We start from the raw sequence: 13,221 nt of genomic DNA, 5'->3' as shown, positions 1-13,221 counted from the left end.
CAGGAGGGGTCCTCACTGCCACCGCGGTGCTGTTGCTGGGTTTCTCAGGGACTTGACTTCCTGCTAAACCTCTGCTCTCCTCAGCACTGGGTGGGAAGTGGGATTAAAGAACCACTCCCGATCAAGGCCATCCAGGCCAACATGGTGAAACCTCGTCTCTACTAAAAATACAAAAAAATAAAAAAGAAAAGAAAAAATAAATGAGCCGGGTGTGGCAGTGCGCACCTGTAGTCCCAGCGCACCTGTAGTCGCAGCTACTCGGAAGGCTGAGGCAGGAGAATTGCTTGAATCTGGGAGGCAGAGGCTGCAGGGAGCCAGGATTGCACCACTGCACTCCAGCCTGGGCGACACCTGTAGTCCCAGCTACTCGGGAGGCTGGTCAGAACGGAAGGAGGACGAAGAAGCCAAGAGATGGGATCAGAAGGGCCTCGGACAACATGGAGAACGCCCTGGATTGGGAGTTAGGAGGCCTCCTTTCCCACCCTGCCCCACCTCCAGGCTGCCCTGCGGGTTACCGGGGTTGCCCTGGGAAGCATTTGAAAATAGGCGTCATAGTCTTTTGTAAATTGCTATATAAAGGGAGAAGCTTCTTGAGCCTGGCCTTTGTGGGCAGGGGAGGGGGCGCATGGGAGGGTAGTTTTTTGTTTTGTTTTGATTTTGAGGCAGGGTCTCTCTGTCACCCAGGCTGGAGTGCAGTGGTGTGATCATGGGCCATTGTAACCTCAAATTCCTGGGCCCAAGCCATCTTCCAACCTCTGCCTCCCAAGCAACTGGCACCACAGGTGTGCACCACCACACCCTGCTAATTAAAAAAATTTTTTTTGTAGAGACAGGGTTCCACTATGTTACTCAGGCTGGTCTTGAACTCCTGGGCTCAAGTGATCCTCCCGCCTTGGCCTCCCAAAGTGCTGGGGTTACAGATGTGAGCCACCACGCTCGGCCAAGGGGGGGATTTTTTATGGCTATTTTATCCCTGCGCCCATCTCTGTCTGACAGGCGAGGAAACAGGTCAGGGGTGTAAGTCCTGTCCATCCTCCTCCTTCAGATGAGGAAGCCAGTGAGGTGACAGCTTGTTCAAGGTCCTCAGTCTTGTCTTCTCCATGGGTCTCCGCAGGAGCCCGCAGTGCTGAGAGACAGGATAGAAGGGGGCTCTGACCCCCCAGGGATCCCAGGGGCCACGCCTGGCCTGGAGGAGTGAGCTGCAGGTGAGCCCACAGGCTTCCAGCCCCGAGTCTGTGGCTCAAACTCCATGACGGCCATGGCACAACTCTCTGCCCCCTTCGTCACCTGCCCCCGGGGCTGCAGGGACAGTGCTGAGGAGACAGTACCCACCCACAGGGGACCTGCCTGCCCTAACCCCAAACCTGCCAGGGCAGCCTCCTGGGCTCTTGGGCCAGGCAGGACCACAGAAGACCAAGGTGGGTGCCTGCTCAGTGGCCTTCTCCCTCACCCTGCACAGCCAGGGACAGGTGCCTAGAAGGCAGGGTGGGCGGGGCCAGTTGCCCACCTACTCAAAGGCCAGCCGGCTCTTTCCTAAGCTAAACCAGGACGGGCTTCAGGCCCCATAGAGCTCACGAGGCTCACAGCCCAGCCGGCCTCCCTGTCCTGGGTCTGAGATGGAGGCAGTGGCCTCTTGGCTCCCACCCAGTGGCAGGAGATTGTGAGGCAGCAGGCAAGGCTGGGTGGACCCCCGGAGCAGGCAAGGGTGAGGGACTCCTGTCTGAAGGTCTGTGGCGGGAAGACAGGAGATCCACAGAGATGTCTGGGGCCCACCTGCTTTCCCAGGCCCTGCTACCCCTCAGCCCAGATGGAGGAGGGGGTCGGGGTTGGGGCTGAGGGGACTCTTGGCCCTGCCACCCCTCAGCCCAGACGGAGGAGGGGGTCAGGGGTAGGGGGCTGAGGAGAATCTTGGCGCTGCCCACCACAGCCTCATCGATGTCTCTGGGCAGGAGGGGGTTAACCAAGCCGGCTACCCGATGGGAGGAGAGGAAATGGGTGTTCTGGACGGGGAGATACTGTCCCACCAGGGGGCCTGTTTGTGCACTGAGGGACAGAAACACCGTGCACAGCCCTTCCCACGGCCAGGGGAGCCCTCACCCTTAGCTCCTTCCCACAAGAAGGACTTGAAGGACTCAGACGGCCTCCATGACCCCAAGTCCCTGGAGAAGGAAGGGAAGGGGCCACCAGAAGGGGCCAGTTCCCTAGAGGAGGGATGGCCTCCACGCTGGGGTGTGCTGGGAGGTGCCCCCAGTGGGGCGCATGTAGGGATTGTGCCAGGACACTGACCCTAGGCCCCTGGCCGAGGGAGAGGGATACAGGATAAGAATCCTGGCTGCCAAGGGGTGCCTCTCCGGCCCAGCCCCCACCGTTTGCCGCCAGACCCCATCCTCACCGCCGGCCCCACTCCGGGGCTGTCCCAGCATGTGCCCTCTGGCCCCTGTTGGGGTCTGGCCATTCTCAGGGCTCAGCCTCCCACCCCCACGTGGGGGACGGGCAGAGGGAAACACATTCCTCATTGTGTCACTTCCCTTCATGGGCTGCCAAGGGGCTTAGGCACAGCCCCCCTTCCCTCCCCGCTCACTTGTGTTTATTCTCATTTCCTCCTTGGCCCCCCTTGAAAGCCCCCACCCGCCTGCCCCACTGATGCTCTGCAGATGGGAGCAAGGCGGCGCCCAGGCCCCAGCCCCTCTTCCTGCCCTCGATTTCCTGCAGCCCAGCCATGCTGGGGCCTTGGAGAGGGCACCTCCATCTCCACGGAGGGTGGGCATGCCTTCTCCCTTGCCTTGAGCCTGCCTGGGGAGGAGCCTCGGGGTGACCAAGGCAGGCCCCAGGAGTGCCCTTGGGAGCTGGCCTGTCTCGGCTCCCTGGGCTGAGCGCTAAGAGCCTGAAGGACCCATGGGAAACCGATGCTGCCTGGTCCCTCTGGGTAAGAAGCTGTGTCTTCCCTCGGGGCGGAAGAAATGCTACCACAAGACTTGGACATTTTTGGGACCTGCAAGGTTCCTATAGATTGATTGTTTTGAGCCTTTCTTGCTTAGCACATCCCTTTGAAGATCTGTGAAGGCCATGAACTTCTACCCAAGAAAAACTCACCATACCCATCACTGTGCATACAATTTCCAGAGGGGTGTAGAGCCCAGGTTAAGAAGCCCCGGCTGGGCGTGGTGGCTCACGCCTGTAATCCCAGCACTTTGGGATTTAAATATTTATTTATTTATTTATTTATTTATTTATTTATTTTGAGACGGAGTCTCGCTCTGTCGCCCAGGCTGGAGTGCAGTGGCGCGATCTCGGCTCACTGCAAGCTCCGCCTCCTGGGTTCACGCCATTCTCCTGCCTCAGCCTCCCGAGTAGCTGGGACTACAGGCGCCCGCCACCGCGCCCAGCTAGTTTTTTGTATTTTTAGTAGAGACGGGGTTTCACCGTGTTAGCCAGGATGGTCTCGATCTCCTGACCTCGTGATCCACCCGTCTCGGCCTCCCAAAGTGCTGGGATTACAGGCTTGAGCCACCGCGCCCGGCCTAGACGCAGGGTGTTGATGGCACTTCCCCTCCCTGCTACCCACTGCCCCTTGACTCCAGGCCACCCCCTCCCTGTATCTCTGTCAATATGCAGGAGGAGGATTCCCCTAAGGCTGATGTGGAGGGAGGATTCCTGAGAGTAAATCATGCCCCATGCCCTTGTTGGGAAAACAGAGGCTTTGGGAGCTGAGTGTGTAAGAGTGAGTTTGTGAGCAGAAGCAATGAAAGGAGGAGGAGTAACGGATGAATAAAAGTTCAGAAAAAGCAAAACGGGGTGAAATAGGAAACAAAGCAAAGATTGTTAAGTTGGACTTAATAACAACTTAAACATTTTACACCTTTGGCCAGGTGCGGTGGCTCATGCCTGTAATCCCAGTACTTTGGGAGGCGGAGGCAGGTGGATCACCTAAGGTCAGGAGTTCAAGACCAGGCTGGCTAACATGTTGAAACCCTGTCTTTATTAAAAATACAAAAAAATTAGCCTGGCATGGTGGCGGAAGCCTTGTAAACTCAGCTACTCAGGAGGCTGAGGCAGGAGAATTGCTTGAACCCGGGAGGTGGAGGTTACAATGAGCCAAGATCACACCATTGCACTCCAGTCTGGGCAAAAGGAGCAAAACTCCACTCAAAAAAAAAAAAAAAAAAAAAAAAAATTGCATCTTAAAGGATACCATCAAGAAAGTGAAAGAGAACACAGAATGAGAGAAAATATTTGCAAATCAGATCTGATAAGGGATGTCTATCTAGAATACATACAGGATTTGTACAACTCAATAGCAAAAAGACAAATAACCCAGTTGAAGAAAATGGGCAAAGGATCTGAATAGACATTTTATCCAAGAAGACACACAAATGGCCAATAAGGCCATGCAAAGATGCTCAACATCACCAGCAGTAAGGGAAATGCAAATCAAAGCCACTTTACACCTACTAAGACAGCTATAATAAAAAAGAGGGACTCCAGCAAATGTTGATGACAATGTGGAGAAACTGGAACCCTTGCAAATTATTGGTGGGAATGTAAAATGGTGCAGACACTTTGGAAAACAGTTTCACATTTGGGTTACCATATGACCCAGAAATTCCACTCCTAGGTATATCTCCAAGAGAAATACACAAACATCCACACAATAACCCATAGCTGAATGCTCACAGCAGCATTGTGCATAGTGGCAAAAAGTAGAAACTGGCCACATGTGGTAGCTCAAGCCAGTAATCCCAGCACTTTGGGAGGCTAAGGCAGGAGGATCACTTGAGACCAGGAGTTCGAGACCAGCCTGAGCAACACAGTGAGACTCCTATCTCTACCAAAACAAATTGGCCAGGCATGGTAGTGCATGCCTGTAGTCCCAGCTACTCAGGAGGCTGAAGCAGGAGAATTGTTTGAGCCCAGGAAGTCAAGGCTGCAGTTAGCCATGATCATGCCACTGCACTCTAGCACTCTAGCCTAGGTGCCAGAGTGAGATCCTGTCTGTCCAAAAAAAAAAAAAAAAAAAAAAAGGCTGGGTGCGGTGGCTCACATATGTAATCCCAGCACTTTGGGAGGCCAAGGCGGGCGGATCATGAGGTCAGGAGTTCGAGACCAACATGGTGAAATCCCATCTGTACTAAAAAATACAAAAATTAGCTGGGCCTGGTGGTGTGCGCCTGTAATCCCAGCTACTCAGGCGTCTGAGGCAGGAGAATTGCTTGAACTCGGGAGGAGGAGGTTGCAGCAAGCTGAGATCGTGCTGCTGCACTTCAGACTGGGCAACAGAGTGAGACTCCATCTCAAAAAAAAAAGTAGTATTCACCCAAATATTCAAGAGATGAAGGGATAAACAAAATGTGGTGTAGTCGTACAATGGAATATTATCTGGCCATTAAAAGGAATGAAGTACTGATACGTGCTATAACATGGGTGAACCCTGAAAGTACCATGCTGAAAGAATCGAGTTATGAAAGATCACCTATTGCATGATTTCATTTATCTAAAATGTCCAGAACAGGCAGATTTGGAGATCTATAGACAGAAAGCAGATTAGTGGTTGCTTGGGCCTGGGGAAGAGCGGGTGGAGGAATAAGGAGTGACTGTTAATGATTCAAGGTTTCTTTTGTGGATGATGAAAATGTTCTAAAATTAGATTATGGTGATTACACAATTCTGTAAAATATACTAGAAACCACTGGATTGCACACTTTTTTTAAACGGGTGAACTTTTATGGCACATAAATTATATCTCACTAGAGCCATTAAAGAGCATGTGAGTTTTTATGACCGTGTCTGTGTGTGTGTGTGTGTGTGTGTGTGTGTGTGTGTGTGTGTGTGCGCGCGCGCGCGCCCACATACAGGCAGGGTGGGGTGGTAGAGAGTCAGCTCCCTCTGGCCCTCACAGACCTCCCTGCTTGTGGGTTTGAAAACCAAATTATAGGTTTGGAGGCCACAAAGCAGCCTTCCCTGGGCCTACAAGACTTCCAGGGTTCACTAGAAAGTGGGGGCTGGCTGAGAAGTGGGCCAGGACACCCTGCAGGTATAGAAGTGTCTAGGGGAGGAAGGGAGAGGTTCTGGTCCCATCCTCCAGGTCCCTCTTGTCTCTGATCCAATCCACAGGTTATTTATTGAGCACGTACCCCATGCCAGGCACGGGGGCTACTATGGCCAACAAGCGGGCTGTCCCTGAACCTATCAGCCTCCCCTCCTGGGCCTCAGTGGTGCCGGAGTCCAGGCAGCTTCTCTGCGGCATTCCTCCCCGGTGTTGTTGGGGATGGGAAGAGGGGGGAGGGACAGAGCCCCGCAGCCTTACCCTTGGCCCCGCCCATAGATTAATGGAAGCCACCTGGCGTGGGGCGAGCCGCACTCCACCCCCAGGCCCCCACTTTCGTTCGTTCCCATGAGCATCTGCTTCTAATGAGCGCCTCAGCACCCCTGCATACCAGCCCCCGGGGCTCATTAATCTCATTAAGTAATGACAAATCATCCCAGGGCTGACCGGGCTCCCCTCCCCAGCCTCTTTCCTTTAGCCATGCACAAGCCTCTGGGGGCCGGTGTCCACACCGACCCACACGCTGGCAGGCATGCAGTCTCACTCCCTTGGCTCTCTTGGGGCTGTCTGCCCTGGGGCCGGCTTGGTCCCTGGTCTAGAGGCATCTTACTGTGACTGACACCCTCAGTCCAGAAAAGTCTTCCTGCGGCCTGCTCCCCATTGCATGTGCTTGGTGGGGGATCCCGGGGAATGAATCACCAGCTGTACTTGGAGCACGTATATTTTTCAGCTACACAATTGCCTGCTCAAGGCCGGGAACTCTAGGCAAATCTATGCAAATGACAGGCAGCCAGGGTAACATCTAGCAACTGGGAACTCTGCAGAGGGGAAGGGAACTGCCTGCCATGTACTGGAAGCCTGTGCTGCCGTGTGTTCTGTGTAAGGAACTCCTCCTCTGTTCCTGTACAACTCCTCATAGCCCCATTTTCCAGGTGAGCAACCCGGGGCTGGGAGAGGCACTGGAAGGTAAAAGAAGGAGGGATGATTCCACTCCAAGCTGCTTTTCACACCAAATGGAGTCCAGTGCTCTTTCATCAGCTCCTCTCTGCCCCAAAATTCTTTCCTTTAAGAAACAGGCTTGGCCGTGCTGGAGGGTGGTGGGAGAGAGAGAGGGCTCAGAGGTGCAAGGCGGGGCTTCTGTACACTCCCTGGGCGGCCCAGGAGGTGTTTCTGCAGGGCTCTGTTTCCTGTCTTTTTTTCTTTTGGAGACGGCGTCTCACTCTGTCGCCCAGGCTGGAGTGTAGTGGTATGATCTCGGGCTCACTGCAACCTCCGCTCCCAGATTCAAGTGAGTCTCCTGCCTCAGCCTCCCAAGTAGCTGGAGTTACAGGCACTCGCCACAATGCCCTGCTAATTTTTTGTATTTTTAATAGAGATGGGGTTTTACCGTGTTAACCAGGAGTGTCTCGATCTCCTGACCTCATGATCCACCTGCCTTGGCCTCCCAAAGTGTTGGGATTACAGGCGTGAGCCACCGTGGCCAGCTCAGGTCTTCCTGTCTGTCCTACCTGGCTGATAAAGGTGTGTGCCCCCCATCTCCACCCCTACCCCCAACCTCTCTGGACCCAAGTCCTCCATACGATCATGTCTGACACATTCCCACTGGGCATCCGCTCTGTGGCCCCTTCCTTGCCCACCCTGCCCACGCTGGCCTCAGGATCCTGCACCACACAGATCTACTCCCAGCTCCTGTCTAACAAGGTGACCCCCTCACATACACACAGCCCATTTGCAAAGGCCCAAGGGGCTCTCAGCCAAGGAAGCCATGCAGGCACATTCTGCAACAGCCTGGACCTTCCGTTTCAGTTGACAGACTGGGCCCCAACCCTCCCACGGGACGTGCTGCTCATAGACTGTGGGATGTTAAGTTGCCATGGCCTCAGCCGCCCAAGCCTAGACATCTGAGTTTGACAGGACAGAGGGATCAGTGTTTCCTGAGCACCAACTACATGCCAGCCTGCACAGTCTTATTCCTGATGAATAGGCCCTCAGTCTAGGGGTCATCTTGCCCACTGGCACCTAACCCTGGATGAGCATGAGAATTGCCTGTATAGCGTGTAAAAAATTCCCAGGCCCCATGGGATAGATGAATTAGAATCTCCAGGAGGGAGGCCCAGCATCTATATTACCCAAGGGCCCTCTCCTTCTGGGGGATAGTGGTTGTGATGGTTAGTTTTGTGTCAACTTGGCCAAGGCTATAATACCCAGTGGTTTAATCATACATGAATCTAGATGTCACTGTGCAGGTATTTTGTAGATGTGGTTGACATCTTCCATCAGCTGACCTCATATGAAGGAGATGCTCCTGTATGATGTGGGTGGGCCTCATCCAATCAGCTGAAGGCCTTAAGAGCAGACATTGAGGCTTCCTAGAGAAGAAATTCTGCCCCAAGACTGTAGTGTCTGATCCTGCCTGACTTCTCAGACTGCTGGCCTGCCCTACTGATTTGGGGTCTGCCAGCCCCCATAACCATGTCAATCAATTCCTTTTTTTAAAAATGTCTTCGTGGCCAGATGCGGAGGCTCATGCCTGTAATTCCAGCACTTTGGGAGGCAGGCGGATCACTTGAGGTCAGGAGTTCGAGACCAGCCTGGCCAACATGGTGAAATCCCGGCTACTAAAAATACAAAAATTAGCCAGGTGTGGTGGCACGTGCCTGTAATCCCAGCTACTTGGGAGTCTGAGGCAGGAGAATTGCTTGAACCTGGGAGGTGGAGGTTGCAGTGAGCCAAGATCATGCCACTGCACTCCAGACTGGGCAACAGAGCGAGATTCTGTCTCAAAAAAGAAAAAGGCCAGGCGCGGTGGCTCACACCTGTAATCCCAGCACTTTGGAAGGCCAAGGTGGGTGGATCACAAGGTCAAGAGATTGAGACCATCCTCATCCTAGCCAACATGGTGAAACACTGTCTCTACTAAATACAAAATACAAAAATTAGCTGGGCGTGGTGGCATGTGCCTGTAGTCCCAGCTACTTGGGAGGCTGAGGCAGGAGAATCGCTTAAACCTGGGAGATGGAGGTTGCACTGAGCCAAGATCATGCCACTGTACTCCAGCCTGGTGACAGAGTGAGACTCCATCTCAAAAAAAAAAAAAAAAAAAAAGAAGTATTTGTATATATAAATACAGCAGTGATCAGTGACCATGTTGGAGACCCTGAGCTCCTCCAGCCCTGAACAAGCACCATCCCTGTCCTGCTGCCCACGGTGCACCCTTCTGCCTAGATGGCCCCTCCTCTGGAAAGCCTGGCCCTGTCACTGGGTTCTGTGATCATCTTCTCCCTATGGGCGCTGTGGGTGTCCCACACACATCCAAGGATCATAGAATTTTAGATCCATAATGCACATCCCGAATCACCCCGTATACCCCAGCTCTTCTGACAATGAGGAATCGAAGGCCACCCCGGTGGCCACCCCGGCATCACACCCTACTTGTCTCCTGCCACATCCCCCTGGCTCGCTCTGCCAGCTCACACTGCCCTTCTGTTTCTCAGACTCCCCAGGCATTCCCTGAACCCAGGGGTCTTGGCAAGGCCTGCTCTCTTCATCCTTCCTGAGAGCTCCAGGCTTCCTTTCTCGTCCCTTCAGGTCTCAGGCCCAGGCATGTCATCAGCAAGGCCTTCCTGACCTCACTACATAAAATAGCACCCCTGGCCCTCTGGCTTTCTCTCCTCCTTACCCTGTCTTGTTTTTCTCTGCTGCGTTTCGGCCTCCAGACACACCACACATCTATTTGCTATTTTCTGGGTCCTATCAGTAGAGGTAAGGGCCAGGAGGGCAGGCACCTGGTCTCCTGTGCTCACTCCCAATGCCTAGAACAGAGCCTGGTACATAGAAGGGCTCAGTGAGCACCTACAGAATGAATGGTTGGGGTGACTAGCACAGAGCAGGAGCTGGGACTCAGCGTTTAGAATTCCCATTCTAGCGCTGCTCCTACATCGCACGACTTGGCATCAAGCCAGATGCCGCCCCTTGTGAGCTGCTGTTGCCCTCGTTCTTCTGATTGCCTGCCATGCTGAGGGTGTACTTGCTATGCAGCCTCTGGAGCCTTGGTGCTGGAGAAGGACAGGCCACCTTTTCATCTTCATCAGAAAAATGTGCTCTCATAAGACTGAAGGATGAGGAGACAGGAGCAAGGCTGAAGAAGGGGAGATGTCAGTGAGGCCACCAGGGGCTCTGAACAGCACCTTCTTGCTTGTGCTAAGGAGGAGGAGGAAGAGCCACTGCGGGAGATGCCAGCCTGGGAGGGGCAGGGCAGGGGCTGAAGAGGCCACTGAGGCTTGCCTTCCTCCAAAGACCCCTGGAAGGACATCTGGTTTCCTGTGACTCAGCCCTCCAAGACCAAGCCTGGGCTAAGCAGAGGATGCAGAGCTCTCGAATGCTTCGCCACTTTCCCTCTTTGTTGACACCCAAGAGAACTTTTATTTTTATTTATTTATTTATTTAGAGACGGAGTCTTGCTCTGTCGCCCAGGCTGGAGTACAATGGCACAATCTCAGCTCACTGCAACCTCTGCCTCCCAGGTTCAAGCAATTCTCCCTGCCTCAGCCTCCTGAATAGCTGGGATTACAGGCACCCACCACCACGCCTGGCTAATTTTTGTATTTTTAGTAGAGAGAGGGTTTCACCATGTTGGCCGGACTGGTCTCGAACTCCTGACCTCAGGTGATCCGCTGGCCTCGGCCTCCCAAAGTGCTGGGATTACAGGTGTGAGCCACCACGCCTGACCTATTTATTTATTTATTTAGAGAGACAGAGTCTCACTCTTTCGCCCAAGCTGGAGTGCAGTGGCACAATTATGGCTCACTGTAGCCTCAACTTCCCCAGCTCAAGCGATTCTCACCTCAGCCTCCCGAGTAGCTGGAACTACGGGTGCATACCACCATGCCTGACTAATTAAAAAATTTTTTTTCCTAGAGACCAGGTCTCATTATGTTGCCCAGACTGGTTTTGATCTCCTGAGCTCAAGCAATCTGCCTGCCTCCCACAGCTTTGGAATTACTGGCATGAGCCACCATGCCTGGCACCAAGGAGACTTTTAGGTAGCAGCTTGGTGGCAGCCCTTTCTCTGCATCAGGACCACTGTCTGTGAGCCACAGAGAAGATGGTCAGAGGGACCTGGGCATGGAGCCGTGTGCGACTCCACTCACTGTCACCATCCCAGGTCCCCTGCTATCCCCAGCTTGTCCCAGATTGGTAGACAGCCTGCTCTGCTTTTCTGCCCAAATATGGGATTTGTGCCTTCCCACTCCCAGGAGCCCAGCCAGGCCATCACTCTTTCCTCACAGCTTCAGGGGTTCGGGGCCAGAGGCTTTCCCTTCCACAGTGGAATGGGTGTCATGGAGGCTCCGTCACAAGACTGCTGTCATGGTGAGAGATCTCAATACCATGTCACATCCATACTGTGTCTCCATTACCTGTGAACACTTCTTTGGACTTTGCTGACACCTCCTTTGAACTTGACAGGAGCCCTAATCTATGTGTGTGTGTGTGTTTTGCTTTTTTTTTTGAGACAGAGTCTTGCTTGGTCGCCCAGGCTGGAGTGCAGTGGTACGATCTCGGCTCACTGCAACCTCCACCTCCCGGGTTCAAGCGATTCTTCTGCCTCAGCCTCCTGAGCAGCTGGGACTACAGGCACGCACCACCATGCCCAGCTAATTTTTGTATTTTTAGTAGAGACGGGGTTTTACCATGTTGGCCAGGCTGGTCTCAAACTCCTGACCTTGTGATCCGCCCACTTTGGCCTCCCAAAGTACTGGGATTACGGGTATGAGCCACCGTGCCCGGCCGTGTATGTGTGTGTGTGTGTGTGTGTGTGTGTGTGTGTGTGTGTGTTTGAGATGGAGTCTCGCTGTGTCACCCAGGCTGGAGCGCAGTGGTGCAATCTCAGCTTACTGCAACCTTGGCTTCCCAGGTTCAAGAGATTCTGGTGCCTCAGCCCTCCGAATAGCTGGGATTATAGGCATGCAGCACCATGCCCAGCTAGTTTTTGTATTTTTAGTAGAGGCGGGGTTTCACCATGTTGGCCAGGCTGGTCTCGAACTCCTGGCCTCAAATGATCCACCCACCTCGGCCTCCCAAAGTGCTGGGATTACAGGTGTGAGCCACTGCGCCTGGCCTGAGTGTGTGTGTTTTTAAGAGACAGGGCCTTACTCTGTTACCCAGGCTGGAGTGCAGTGGCACAATCATAGCTCAACCCCACTCCTACTGTAGTCTTGAACCCCTGGGCTCAAGCTGTCCTCCAGCCTCGGCCTCCCAAAAGTGCTGGGATTTACAGAACCACCACACCCAGCCCCCAATATACTTAATTCTAATATACATAGCATTGTTTGTGGTCTCCCCTGGACTGCAATCGCCTGGGCTCTTTTTGAGTAGGCGTCACACCTAACTCTTTTGTGTCTCCCACTGCACTGACCCAAAGCTTTTGGGCAAAATGGTGCTAGAGGGGCCAAGGGCCCTCCCTGTCGGAGAAACTAGGAAAGCCTAGCAGGATGGGAGCAGAGATGGGAGAGGGGATGGGGCCGTGAGAGAGAAAGCAAGAGTCAGGCTCTAGGAAAGGTGGGAGGCCCAGGCTTCCTCTTTGGAGGGGCAAGGACCCAGAGCTGTGGTCCAGGCTGTGGTCCCTGGAGTGTACCAACGGAGCAGGGAACTTAGACAGAGGGTGGTTCCATTCTCGAGTCTGGCAGCTTCAGTGACTAGCCCGAGTGGCTGAGTGAGGTCTCTCACCCAGAGCTTACCCTACCTCTCCACCAGCTCCCCATGCGGAGAGGGCAGGCCTTCTGTGTCCCCCTATTTCCCTAACAACTCACAGCCACCAGCTCCTCCTTGATAACCCTCTTCCCCACTCTGGCCCCACCAGACACAAGGGCCCCAGCTCTGGGAATGAGGTTCCAGCCGGCTAGCAGGGCCCTGGCAGCCCCAGGGCCAAGGCCAGCCTGAAGGCTGCAGCTGCCCAGGTGGCTCTGAACCAGGGTTGGGTGGGCTGGAGTGGGGGAGAGGCTTGGAAACGATCAGCCTTCCCCACCCTCAGCCCCCTTGGGGCTTTGTTTGTTGATTTGTTTGTAGGAAAGGCGGAAAAGGGCCGCAGTCAGTCGCTTTAAGCCGCCTTCAGCCCTTTTATGCTGGGCCCCCAGTTGGGAGGGGGAGGCCAGCTGAGGGCTCGGCCCTCACAGCTTATT

The 13,221-nt window shown here is 54.0% G+C and overlaps 1 protein-coding gene across 3 annotated transcripts in view; it reads right to left on the bottom strand.

Annotated features, from left to right (window-relative positions):
* Positions 1–13,221, bottom strand: part of ADGRA2 (adhesion G protein-coupled receptor A2) — a 46,364-nt gene that overhangs the window by 15,301 nt on the left and 17,842 nt on the right. The gene's annotated exons all lie outside the window — the stretch shown is intronic.

Source organism: Macaca mulatta, chromosome 8 (assembly GCF_049350105.2).
Source record: "Macaca mulatta isolate MMU2019108-1 chromosome 8, T2T-MMU8v2.0, whole genome shotgun sequence".
Taxonomy (NCBI): Eukaryota; Metazoa; Chordata; class Mammalia; order Primates; family Cercopithecidae; genus Macaca; species Macaca mulatta.
The sequence above is the reverse complement of the archived record's forward strand: the minus strand, read 5'-3'. Positions and strand labels throughout refer to the sequence as shown.